At 42.4% G+C, this 10,905-nt stretch overlaps 1 pseudogene; it reads left to right on the forward strand.

Annotated features, from left to right (window-relative positions):
- The first annotated feature begins 2,262 nt into the window (after nt 1-2,262).
- On the forward strand, nt 2,263-10,096 carry LOC112401066 (histone-lysine N-methyltransferase SETD2 pseudogene; annotated as a pseudogene).
- The last annotated feature ends 809 nt before the right edge of the window (nt 10,097-10,905 follow it).

Here is a 10,905-nt window from a genome sequence, read left to right on the forward strand (position 1 = left end):
AAGTGAAATTAAGAAACACTCCCATTTACCATTGCAACAAAAAGAATAAAATACCTAGGAATAAACCTACCTAAGGAGAAAAAATACCTGTATGCATAAAATTATAAGACACTGTTGAAATAAATTAAAATTGATACAAATAGATGGAGAGATATATCATGTTCTTGGATTGGAAGAATCAACATTGTGAAAAACCCACACACATATCGTCACCTTATCTTTAATAAAGCAGGCAGGAATGTACAGTGGAGAAAGGACAGCCTCTTCAATAAGTGGTGCTGGGTAAACTGGACAGTTACATGTAAAAGTATGAGATTAGAACTCTCCCTAAAAATAAGGTGAAAATGGACGAAAGACCTAAATGTAAGGCCAGAATCTATCAAACTCTTAGAGGAAAACATAGAACACTCTGTGACATAAATCACAGCAAGGTCCTTTTTGACCCACCTCCTAGAGAAATGGAAATAAAAACAAAAATAAACAAATGGGACCTAATGAAACTTCAAAGCTTTTGCACAGCAAAAGAATCCATAAACAATACCAAAAGACAACCCTAAGAATGGGAGAAAATATTTGCAAATGAAGCAACTGACAAAGGATTAAACTCCAAAATTTATAAGCAGCTCATGCAGCTGAATACCAAAAAAACGAACAACCCAACCCAAAAATGGGTGGAAGATCTAAATACACATTTCTCCGAAGAAGTTATACAGATTGCCAACAAACACATGAAAGGATGCTCAACATCGCTAATCATTAGAGAAAATGCAAATCAAAACGACAATGTGGTGTCACCTCACACCAGTCACCACAGCCATCATCAAAAAATCTACAAACAATAAATCCGGAGAGGGCGTGGAGAAAAGGGAACACTCTTGCACTTCTTTTGGAAATGTAAATTGATAGAGCCACTATGGAGAACAGTATGGAGGTTCCTTAAAAAAACTACAAATAGAACTTCCATATGACCCAGCAATCCCACTACTGGGCATATACTCTGAGAAAACCATAATTCAAAAAGAGTCATGTACCAAAATGTTCATTGCATCTCTATTTACAATAGCCAGGACATGGAAGCAACCTAAGTGTCCATCACCGGATGAATGGATAAAGAAGATGTGGCACATATATACAATGGAATATTACTCAGCCATAAAAAGAAATGAAATTGAGTTATTTGTAGTGAGGTGGATGGACCTAGAGTCTGTCATACAGAGTGAAGTAAGTCAGAAAGAGAAAGACAAATACCATATGTTAACACATATATATGGAACATAGGGGAGGAAAATGTCATGAAGAACCTAGGGGTAAGACTGGAATAAAGACACAGACCTACTAGAGAATGGACTTGAGGATCTGGGGAGGGGGAAGGGTAAACTGTGACAAAGTGAGAGAGTGGCGTGGACATATATACCCTACCAAACTTTAAATAGATAGCTAGTGGGAAGCAGCCACAGAGCACAGGGAGATCAGCTCGGTGCTTTGTGACAACCTAGAGGGGTGGGATAGGGAGGGGAGGGAGGCTCAAGAGGGAAGAGATATGGGGATATATGTATACATATAGCTAGTTCACTTTGTTATACAGCAGAAACTAAAGCAACATTGTAAAGCCATTATACTCCAATAAAGATGTAAAAATTAAAAAATGTATGTAGCTCATACGATTAAATGGATTAATTCAAGTAAAGTTCTTAGCACAGTTCCTGGGCCAATAGACATTAGCAGGAGCCAGATCTTATAGGCCATGATGAGGGCTTAAGATTGTATGAGAGACAGTTCTAGTGGTAGTATGGAGAATCAAGTAGAAGACAGGCAAGAAGCAGGGATATTAGCTAGAGAGCTTTCGCAAATATTTGGTCAAGAACTTGTGATGGAGCGTGGACCTGGTTAACGGAGTTTGAGGTAGTTCAACTTTGGAGGAAACTAGAGCAGTGTTCATGGAGGGAAAATATTTAAGCTGAGCCTTGAAGGAAGATATTTCCAAGGGAACCTTGGAAAAAAGCACAGATGACATGTCTTGAGCAGTGAATAGTCAATGTGGTAATGGAACAAGAAATGGAAGAGGAAGTTGAAAGACTGAGACCAGAAAGATGAGTACTTTCAGAGCCTTACTTAACCTGCTTATTTGATGCATAAAAGAGCAGTGAGAGAAATTAATAGAACAGAAAGACATGGCTATGTCTTAGGAGTGACAGAGGAAGACCAATCAGATAAGAGGATCAAAGAAAAAGGGGTTACCAACCATGTAAATATTTTGGTAGGATGAAGATTAATGCCACTGATAACTTGAGGCAGATTCAAATTGTAGCGGCTGAAGACAGATTGCAAGCAACTAAGCAGGTGGGGAAAACTACAAGTCTTCATTTCACTACAGGCTCTTGGATTTCAGCAGATAAAGGTAAAGAACTTTAGCTTGAAAAAAGTACTAGGAGTCTAGGAGGGAGTGGAAGTGGCGGAGGCTGACAAAGGGAAAACCAGAACATGACTATAGGAGAATGCTTGAAGATTAAGATGCAGGGCAAGAGAAAAAGAAAAAAAAAAACCTCTGGAGCTCTGTACCAGAGAATGAACATAAAGTACAGTGTGATCCAAGACAATGATGGAAACCATGCTTTGTGAAAAGGCTATCAAGCTTCAATATATGTTTTTGCCATGGCAATTTTAGAGACTCATGTTTTTATATAAACACCACACACTTGATTATAAGCTCACTTATAGAAATTAAATCATTTCACATTATTTTACCTTTTTATTTTCTAAAAATGTGTTAGGTAACATGAAGAAAATATGTGAATTTTGGGGTTACCTAAAGTCTTAAATTTCTTTGAGTAAATAGGAAATAGACTCTGGAAGTACCTATAATGAATACCTGTTATATGGCTGCCCAGTATCTATTTTTCTTCCTTCTTGGAGTAATAGCCTGAATTTCTTTTCAGTACCTACCCAGTCCCTCCATTCTCACTGTTGTGATTTACATGGAAAATGGGCCTCACCTGCCCCAGAGAAAGGCCCTGATTCAGAGGCAATCTGAATGTTTTGGAATTGGCACGATTACCTAATTTGGTCCAATCAGTGACTCTTAAATACTTTTGCTGAATATATGATATAGATTCTCTTTGTTTCACAAAAAGGATTCATGTAATTCTTAGAGTTTCTCAAAGTCAGTTTAGGATTATGAACTGGGGTGTGGGGGGAGGGAGTAAGTTTGTCCAAAAACAGTCAACACCAGGGAAGTGACAGTTAAAAACTGAAAGAAACTAGGTTCTAAGTCACATTATGTGAGCTTCTAGTCTCACTCCTAGCAATATGTATCTCTGTAGTTTCAAAGGAAGTTAATTGGTTCACTCTATGTAAGCCATTCTCAGTTGGGTTTTTCTATTACTTGCTGTACTTGAAAGCTTCCTAGGTGACAGAATCTGTGATCTAGACACTAAAGCCTATGTGTCACTTTTCCATCAGCTGTCAGGATGTTAGTGAACTCGTCTATGGAAATAGATGTCATTTTTATGAAAAGTGAGCATTTTGGGACCCTTATGTATGTTGTATAAGTTCTTTAAAATGTTTAGTTTTACAGAGAAGCTTTTTTTTTATAATAAAGATATTCAACTCACCATGAAAAGCATAAGAGACTTAGAAAAATAAATAAAATCTGCTTATAGCTGAAGGCCCAACTACACAAAAGCTGGATTTGAAGGTTGTCCCTTATCTATTTTCTGACAGCAAATATTGCAGGATCGTTTGCTTATATTAATGTAAGTTTCAATATATGTTAATTATGAATAGAACAAGCCTAGAAAGTGATAAAACCAATTCACACTCAACTTGTCAAAAGAAATAGTAATAAGCTTCTTCCCTTAAGTGAAGCATGTTAACCTCTTCTCCACCCAGGTTCTAAAGTAATTCATAAGTAGACAAGAGGTATGTGGAACATGATGTATTATCTTTATTACTAATAACCCTCAATCTCTAATTTCAGCCTTATATCTGTGTAAAAGAGGGCTTCCTTACACTGAGCCCCATAATGATACAGACATACGCATCCAGCCGCAGACAGCACCGGACCCAGACTATTTTGCCGCCTGCCCTTGTAAGACTTATGGAGAAATTGGGCCCAACGCATGCTTTCTGTGAGCAGCTTATTCCCAAAGAGGGGGGAGAAAGTGCTACTTATGCTCACTTCTTTGTCCCAAACTCAAGCAAGTCATCACACCTCTACCAATCTAGGTCCAACCAGGAGACAGAACACGGTAAATTTAACCAGAATTGTTAAGCTATAATAGAGTGAAATAAATACAATTACCCCTCTGTATCCACGGGTTCTGCACCCCGGATTCAACCAACTGTAAACTGAATTGAAGTAGATTGAATCTTCGGATGCAGAATCCTCCAATGTGGAGCCCCGGGGTACTGAGGGCAGACTGTTCTACTCCATTTTATATAAGAGACTTCAGCAATCGCAGGGGACTGGGGGTGCAGGGGGAGCCTTAGAACCAATTCTTTGCTCATGCTGAGAGATGACTGCGTGTTGAGAACTCTTAACAGTACCCTAGGGCAGAGGGAGAGTACCCAAGGAAAGGCAAGCTTGGAAGAGGATCCCCCGCTGGCATTCATACCTCTGATGGAATAAAATTTAAAGGCAGGACAAAAAAAGTTAAACACAGAATTCTGTTTGGACCTTCTCCCTCCCTAATGTCCAGTGTGCATCTGCATTACACATTAAGCAGAGGTCCTCACATCTTCACGATCTAAAACAGAGAGAGATGATAAGTATTTTAGCTACTCAAAATTTGAAAGAGATACTCCTTACATATCTCTTTGCTGTAGATCAGAGAGAGCGCGAAGGCGGAGCAGGTCTCGTTTCTTCAAGATTTCTTCAAATAGCTTTATGAATGTGCATTTGAAATCAAAAAGTTATATGTGATAATGGAAGTCTGACAGATCAGCACTCAAAATTTGCATGTGGAGAATATAAGCAGAGTGTTGGTAGTACTAGTTCAGCTTCTGTTAATCATTTTGATGATTTATATCCACCTACGGGGAGCTCATGTATTGCTTCATCTCTTCAGAGTCTTCCACCAGGGACAAAAGTAGACAGTTTAACTCTCTTGCAATGTGGAGAGAATACATCTCCAGTTTTGGATGCTGTGCTGAAGAGTAAAAGCTCAGAGTTTTTAAAGCATGCAGAGAAAGAAATAATAGAAGTAGCTAGTGGCCTTCCTGATTCAGGAAGAGGATTTTCTTCCTGGGAAAACAGGCATAATAATGGACTATCTGGGAAATGTGTGCAAGAGGCTCAAGAAGAAGGGAATTCCATACTGCCTGATAGAAGAGGAAGACCAGAAATCTCTTTAGATGAAGAAGGTAGAAGAGGACATACACATACTTCTGATGACTCAGAACTTGTATTTTCTTCTTGTGATTTGAATTTAATCATGGAGGACAGTGATGGTGTAACATATACCTTAAAATGTGACAATAGTGGTCATGCCTCAGAGATTGTATCCACTGTCCATGAAGATTATTCTGGTTCTTCCGAAAGTTCAAGTGATGAAAGTGATTCAGAAGATACAGATTCTGATGATAGCAGTATTCCAAGAAACCGTCTTCAGTCTGTTGTGGTTGTGCCAAAGAATTCTACTTTGCCCATGGAAGAAACAAGTCCTTGTTCTTCTCGGAGCAGTCAAAGTTACAGACACTATTCTGACCACTGGGAAGATGAGCGATTGGAGCCAAGGAGGCATTCATATGAGGAAAAATTTGAGAGTATAGCAAGTAAAGCCTGTCCTCAAACCGAGAAGTTCTTCTTTCATAAAGCAACAGAAGAATTCAGAAATCTCTTTTATACAGCCCAGACAAAAACAGATAATCACCTGTCTGAAATTGCTCATCCTGAGTGCTGGGGTTGATAGTACAAGTCATACAGACATAAAATCTGACCCTCTAGGTCATCCAAATTCTGAGGAAGCAGTGAAGGCCAAAATAACTTCTAGGCAGCAAGTAGAGCTGCCAGTTTATTCTTCTGATGATTTTGAAGATGTCTCAAGTAAGTCTCGGCAACAGACCACTTTCCCTAACAGGCCAGATAGTAGACTGGGTAAAACAGAGTCAAATTTTTCTTCTTGTGAGATCTCCCAAGTGGATGGTTTCCGTTCATCATCAGAAGAGCTCAGAAATCTAGGGTGGGACTTCTCTCAACAAAAGCCTACTACCACATATCAGCAACCTGACAGCAGCTATGGAGCCTGTGGTGGACACAAGTATCAGCAAAGTGCAGAACAATATAGTGGGACATGTAAATACTGGCAAGGCAATGGCTACTGGGATCCAAGATCAGCAGGTAGACTGCCTGGAACTGGGGTTGTGTATGATCGAATTCAAGGGCAGGTACCAGATTCCTTAACAGATGACCATGAAGAGGAGGAGAATTGGGATCAACGTGGAGGATCTCACTTTTCAGGCCAGTCCAATAATTTTTTTCTGTCCCTTCAGAAGGACAAGGGGTCAGTGCAAGCACCTGAAATAAGCAGCAATTCCATTAAGGACTCTTTAGCTGTGAATGAGGAGAAAGATCTTTCGAAAAACTTAGAAAAAAATGATAGGAAAGATAAAGGGCCTCTTTAAAAAAGGAGACAGGAATTGGAGAGTGATTCTGAAAGTGATGGTGAGCTTCAGGACAGAAAGAAAGTTAGAGTGGAGGTAGAGCAGGGAGAGACAGCAGTGCCTCTAAGCTCAGCATTGGTTGGGTCTTCGTGTGTCATGGAGGACTTCAGGGACCCAGAGCGGTAGAAGGAATGTGCCAAACAAGGGAAGATGCCTTGTTACTTTGATCTGATTGAAGAAAATGTTTATTTAACAGAAAGAAAGAAGAATAAATCCCATCAGGATATTAAGCGAATGCAGTGTGAGTGTACACCTCTTTCTAAAGATGAAAGAGCTCAAGGTGAAATAGCATGTGGGGAAGACTGTCTTAATCGTCTCCTCATGATTGAATGTTCTTCTCATTGTCCAAATGGGAATTATTGTTCCAATAGACGGTTTCAAAGAAAACAGCATGCAGATGTGGAAGTCATATTCACAGAAAAGAAAGGCTGGGGTTTGAGAGCTGCTAAAGACCTTCCTTCAAACACATTTGTCCTGGAATATTGTGGAGAGGTACTTGATCATAAAGAGTTTAAAGCCCAGGTAAAGGAGTATGCACGAAACAAAAACATCCCCTACTATTTCATGGCCCTGAAGAATGATGAGATAATAGATGCCACTCAGAAAGGAAATTGCTCCCGGTTCATGAATCACAGCTGTGAACCAAACTGTGAGACTCAAAAATGGACTGTGAACGGACAACTGCGAGTTGGGATTTTTACCACCAAACTGGTTCCTTCAGGCTCAGAGTTAACATTTGACTATCAGTTCCAAAGATATGGGAAGGAAGGACAGAAATGTTTCTGTGGGTCGGCTAATTGCCGGGGTTACCTGGGAGGAGAGAACAGAGTCAGCCTCAGAGCAGCAGGAGGGAAAATGAAGAAAGAACGATCTCGGAAGAAGGATTCGGTGGATTGAGAGCTAGAAGCTCTGTTGGAGAATGGTGAGTGTCTCTGATAAAAACCAGGTGCTCAGCTTATCCTGGCTAATGGTTAGAATTGAAACTTTGGAAAGGAAACTTACCTGTCTCAAGCTCATACAGAACACACATTCACAGTCTTGCCTGAAGTCCTTTCTGGAACGTCATGGGCTGCCTTTGTTGTGGATCTGGATGGCAGAACTACGTGATGGCCATGAAAGTAACCAGAAGCTTCAGGAAGAGATTATAAAGACTTTGGAACGTTTACCCATTCCTACTAAAAATATGTTGGAGGAAAGCAAAGTACTTCCTATTATTCAATGTTGGTCTCAAACCAAGACTGCTGTCCCTCAGCTGAGCGAAGGAGATGGGTATTCTAGCAAGAATGCATTACGTGCTTACACACTGCTCAACACACCTGATCCTTCCACCAAGCTGAGCATAGAAGCTGACACAGACACCCCCAAGGAGCTAATGTTTCGCAGACTTAAAATTATAAGTGAAAATGGCATGGACAGTGTGATCTCTGATGCTACCAGTGAGCTAGAAGGCAAAGATGGCAAAGAGGACCTTGACCAGTTAGAAAACGTCCCTCTAGAAGAAGAGGAAGAGTCACAGTCACAACAGCTACTCACACAACAGCTGCCTGAATCTAAAGTTGATAGTGAAATTGCTGTGGAGGCCATTAAGGTACCCACATCTGAACCAGAGGCTGACACTGAAATAGAGCTTAAAAAGAGCAATGGCACAAAACTAGACGAACCTATTGCTGAGGAAACACCATCCCAAGATGAAGAGGAGGGTGTATCTGATGTGGAGAGTGAGAGGAGCCAGGAATAGCCACATAAAACAGTAGATATAAGTGATTTGGCCACCAAGCTCCTGGACAGTTGGAAAGACCTAAAGGAGGTATATCGAATTCCAAAGAAAAGGTAAACTGAAAAGGAGAGCACAATAAACGAACAAGGAAGGGATGCTGTTGGCTTCAGAGATCAAACAGTTGCCCCAAAGACTCCTGACAGGTCAAGAGAAAGAGACCCAGACAAACAAACTCAAAATAAAGAGAAAAGGAAATGAAGGGGCTCCCTCTCACCACCTTCTTCTGCCTATGAGTGGGGAACAAAAAGGCCAGGTGGCAGATATGATACACCAACTTCTAAAAAGAAAGTACGAATTAAAGATCACAATCAACTTTCTACAGAGGAGCGCCGAAAGTTGTTTGAGCAGGAGGTAGCTCAGCGGGAGGCTCAAAAACAACAGCAGCAGATGCAGAACCTGGGAATGACGTCTCCACTGTCCTATGACTCTCTTGGCTACCATGCCCCTCATCACCCCTTTGCTGGCTACCCACCAGGTTACCCCATGCAGGCCTATGTGGATCCCAGCAATCCTAATGCTGGAAAGGTGCTCCTCCCCACACCCAGCATGGATCCTGTGTGTTCTCCTTCTCCTTATGATTATTCTCAGCCCTTGGTGGGACATTCTACAGAACCCCTTGCTGCCCCTCCACCTGTGCCCGTGGTGCCACATGTGGCAGCCCCTGTGGAAGTTTCCAGTTCACAGTATGTGGCCCAAAGTGATGGTGTGGTACACCAAGACTCCAGTGTCACCGCCCTGCCAGTGCCAGCCCCAGGCCCAGTCCAGGGACAGAATTATGGTGTTTGGGCTTCAAACCAACAGTCCGTGAGTGTTCAGCAGCAGTACTCTCCTGCACAGTCTCAAGCAACCATATATTATCAAGGACAGGCTGCTCCAACTGTCTATGGTGTGACGTCACCCTATTCACAGACAACTCCACCAATTGTACAGAGTTATGCCCAGCCAAGTCTTCAGTACATCCAGGGACAACAGATTTTCACAGCTCACCCACAAGGAGTGGTGGTATAGCCAGCCACAGCCGTGACTACAATAGTTGCACCAGGGCAGCCTCAGCCCTTACAGCCACCTGAAAAGGTTGTGACAAATAACCTCTTGGATTTACCACCCCCATCTCCTCCCAAACCAAAAACCATTGTCTTACCTCCCAACTGGAAGACAGCCCGAGACCCAGAAGGGAAGATTTACTACTACCATGTGATCACAAGGCAGACTCAGTGGGATCCTCCTACTTGGGAAAGCCCAGGAGATGACGCCAGCCTTGAGCATGAAGCTGAGATGGACCTGGGAACCCCAACATATGATGAAAATCCCATGAAGACCTCAAAAAAGCCTAAGACAGCAGAAGCAGACGCCTCCAGTGAGCTGGCTAAGGAAAGCAAAGAAGTATTCAGAAAAGAGATGTCCCAGTTCATTGCCCAGTGCCTGAACCCTTACTGGAAAACTGACTGCAAAGTGGGAAGAATTACCACAACTGAAGATTTCAAACACCTAGCTCGCAGGCTGACTCACGGCGTTATGAATAAGGAGCTGAAGTACTAGAACCCCGAGGACCTGGAGTGCAATGAGAATGTGAGACACAAAACCAAGGAGTACATTAAGAAGTACATGCAGAAGTTTGGGGCTGTTTACAAACCCAAACGGGACACTGAATTAGAGTGACCTTCAGGGCCAGTGTGGGAGGACGGGCAAGCTGGTAGGAGAGACTCTGGGGAGAAGAAATCCCGTGGGCCCTCTCTCCCCACCCCATTGTCAGGGCTGTGCTACTGATGGCACATCACCCTGGGGAATTCAAACCTGCAGAATGAGCTCACATAAATGAGCTCCATCTACAGCAAGTGGTCCCTGGTTGTGAACTGTTGGTAGAGGCCATCTGAGGCAAGGGTTTAGGCCCTTGAGACCTTACCTTCTGAGACCCCGGCCAGGCCTGACCCCACTCTCAAGGCTGTGTCTCCTCCTTGGCGGTGCTGTCAGCACACAGACTCATGTGCATCCACACCCACGACCCCTTACCCTGACGATCGGTATTATATTTTAATGTATATGTGAATATATTGAAAATAATTTGTCTTTCCTGGTTTTTGGCTTTTGTTTTGCTTTTAAGCCTCTGCATGCTAGGATCACAGAAGACTTTGTAAGGATGGTTTAAGTTCTCCTGCAAGGTTTAATGTGTTATCATGTAAATATTCCAGAGCAGCCTGCCTTGTGGTTTCGGCCAGCCTTGTGCTATGTAGATAAGATTGATTTACTGCTTAAAATCACTTTACTTGGGCTTCCCTGGTGGCACAGTGGTTGAGAGTCCACCTGCGGATGCAGGGGACGCAGGTTCGTGCCCCGGTCCAGGAGGATCCCACATGTCACGGAGCAGCTGTGCCCATGAGCCATGGCCGCTGAGCCTGCGCATCCAGAGCCTATGCTCCGCAACGGGAGAGACCACAACAGTGAGAGGCCCGCGTACCGAAAAAAAAAAA

The sequence above is a fragment of the Neophocaena asiaeorientalis genome, unplaced genomic scaffold, assembly GCF_003031525.2.
Source record: "Neophocaena asiaeorientalis asiaeorientalis breed wild unplaced genomic scaffold, Neophocaena_asiaeorientalis_V1.1 scaffold487, whole genome shotgun sequence".
Lineage (NCBI taxonomy): Eukaryota > Metazoa > Chordata > Mammalia > Artiodactyla > Phocoenidae > Neophocaena > Neophocaena asiaeorientalis.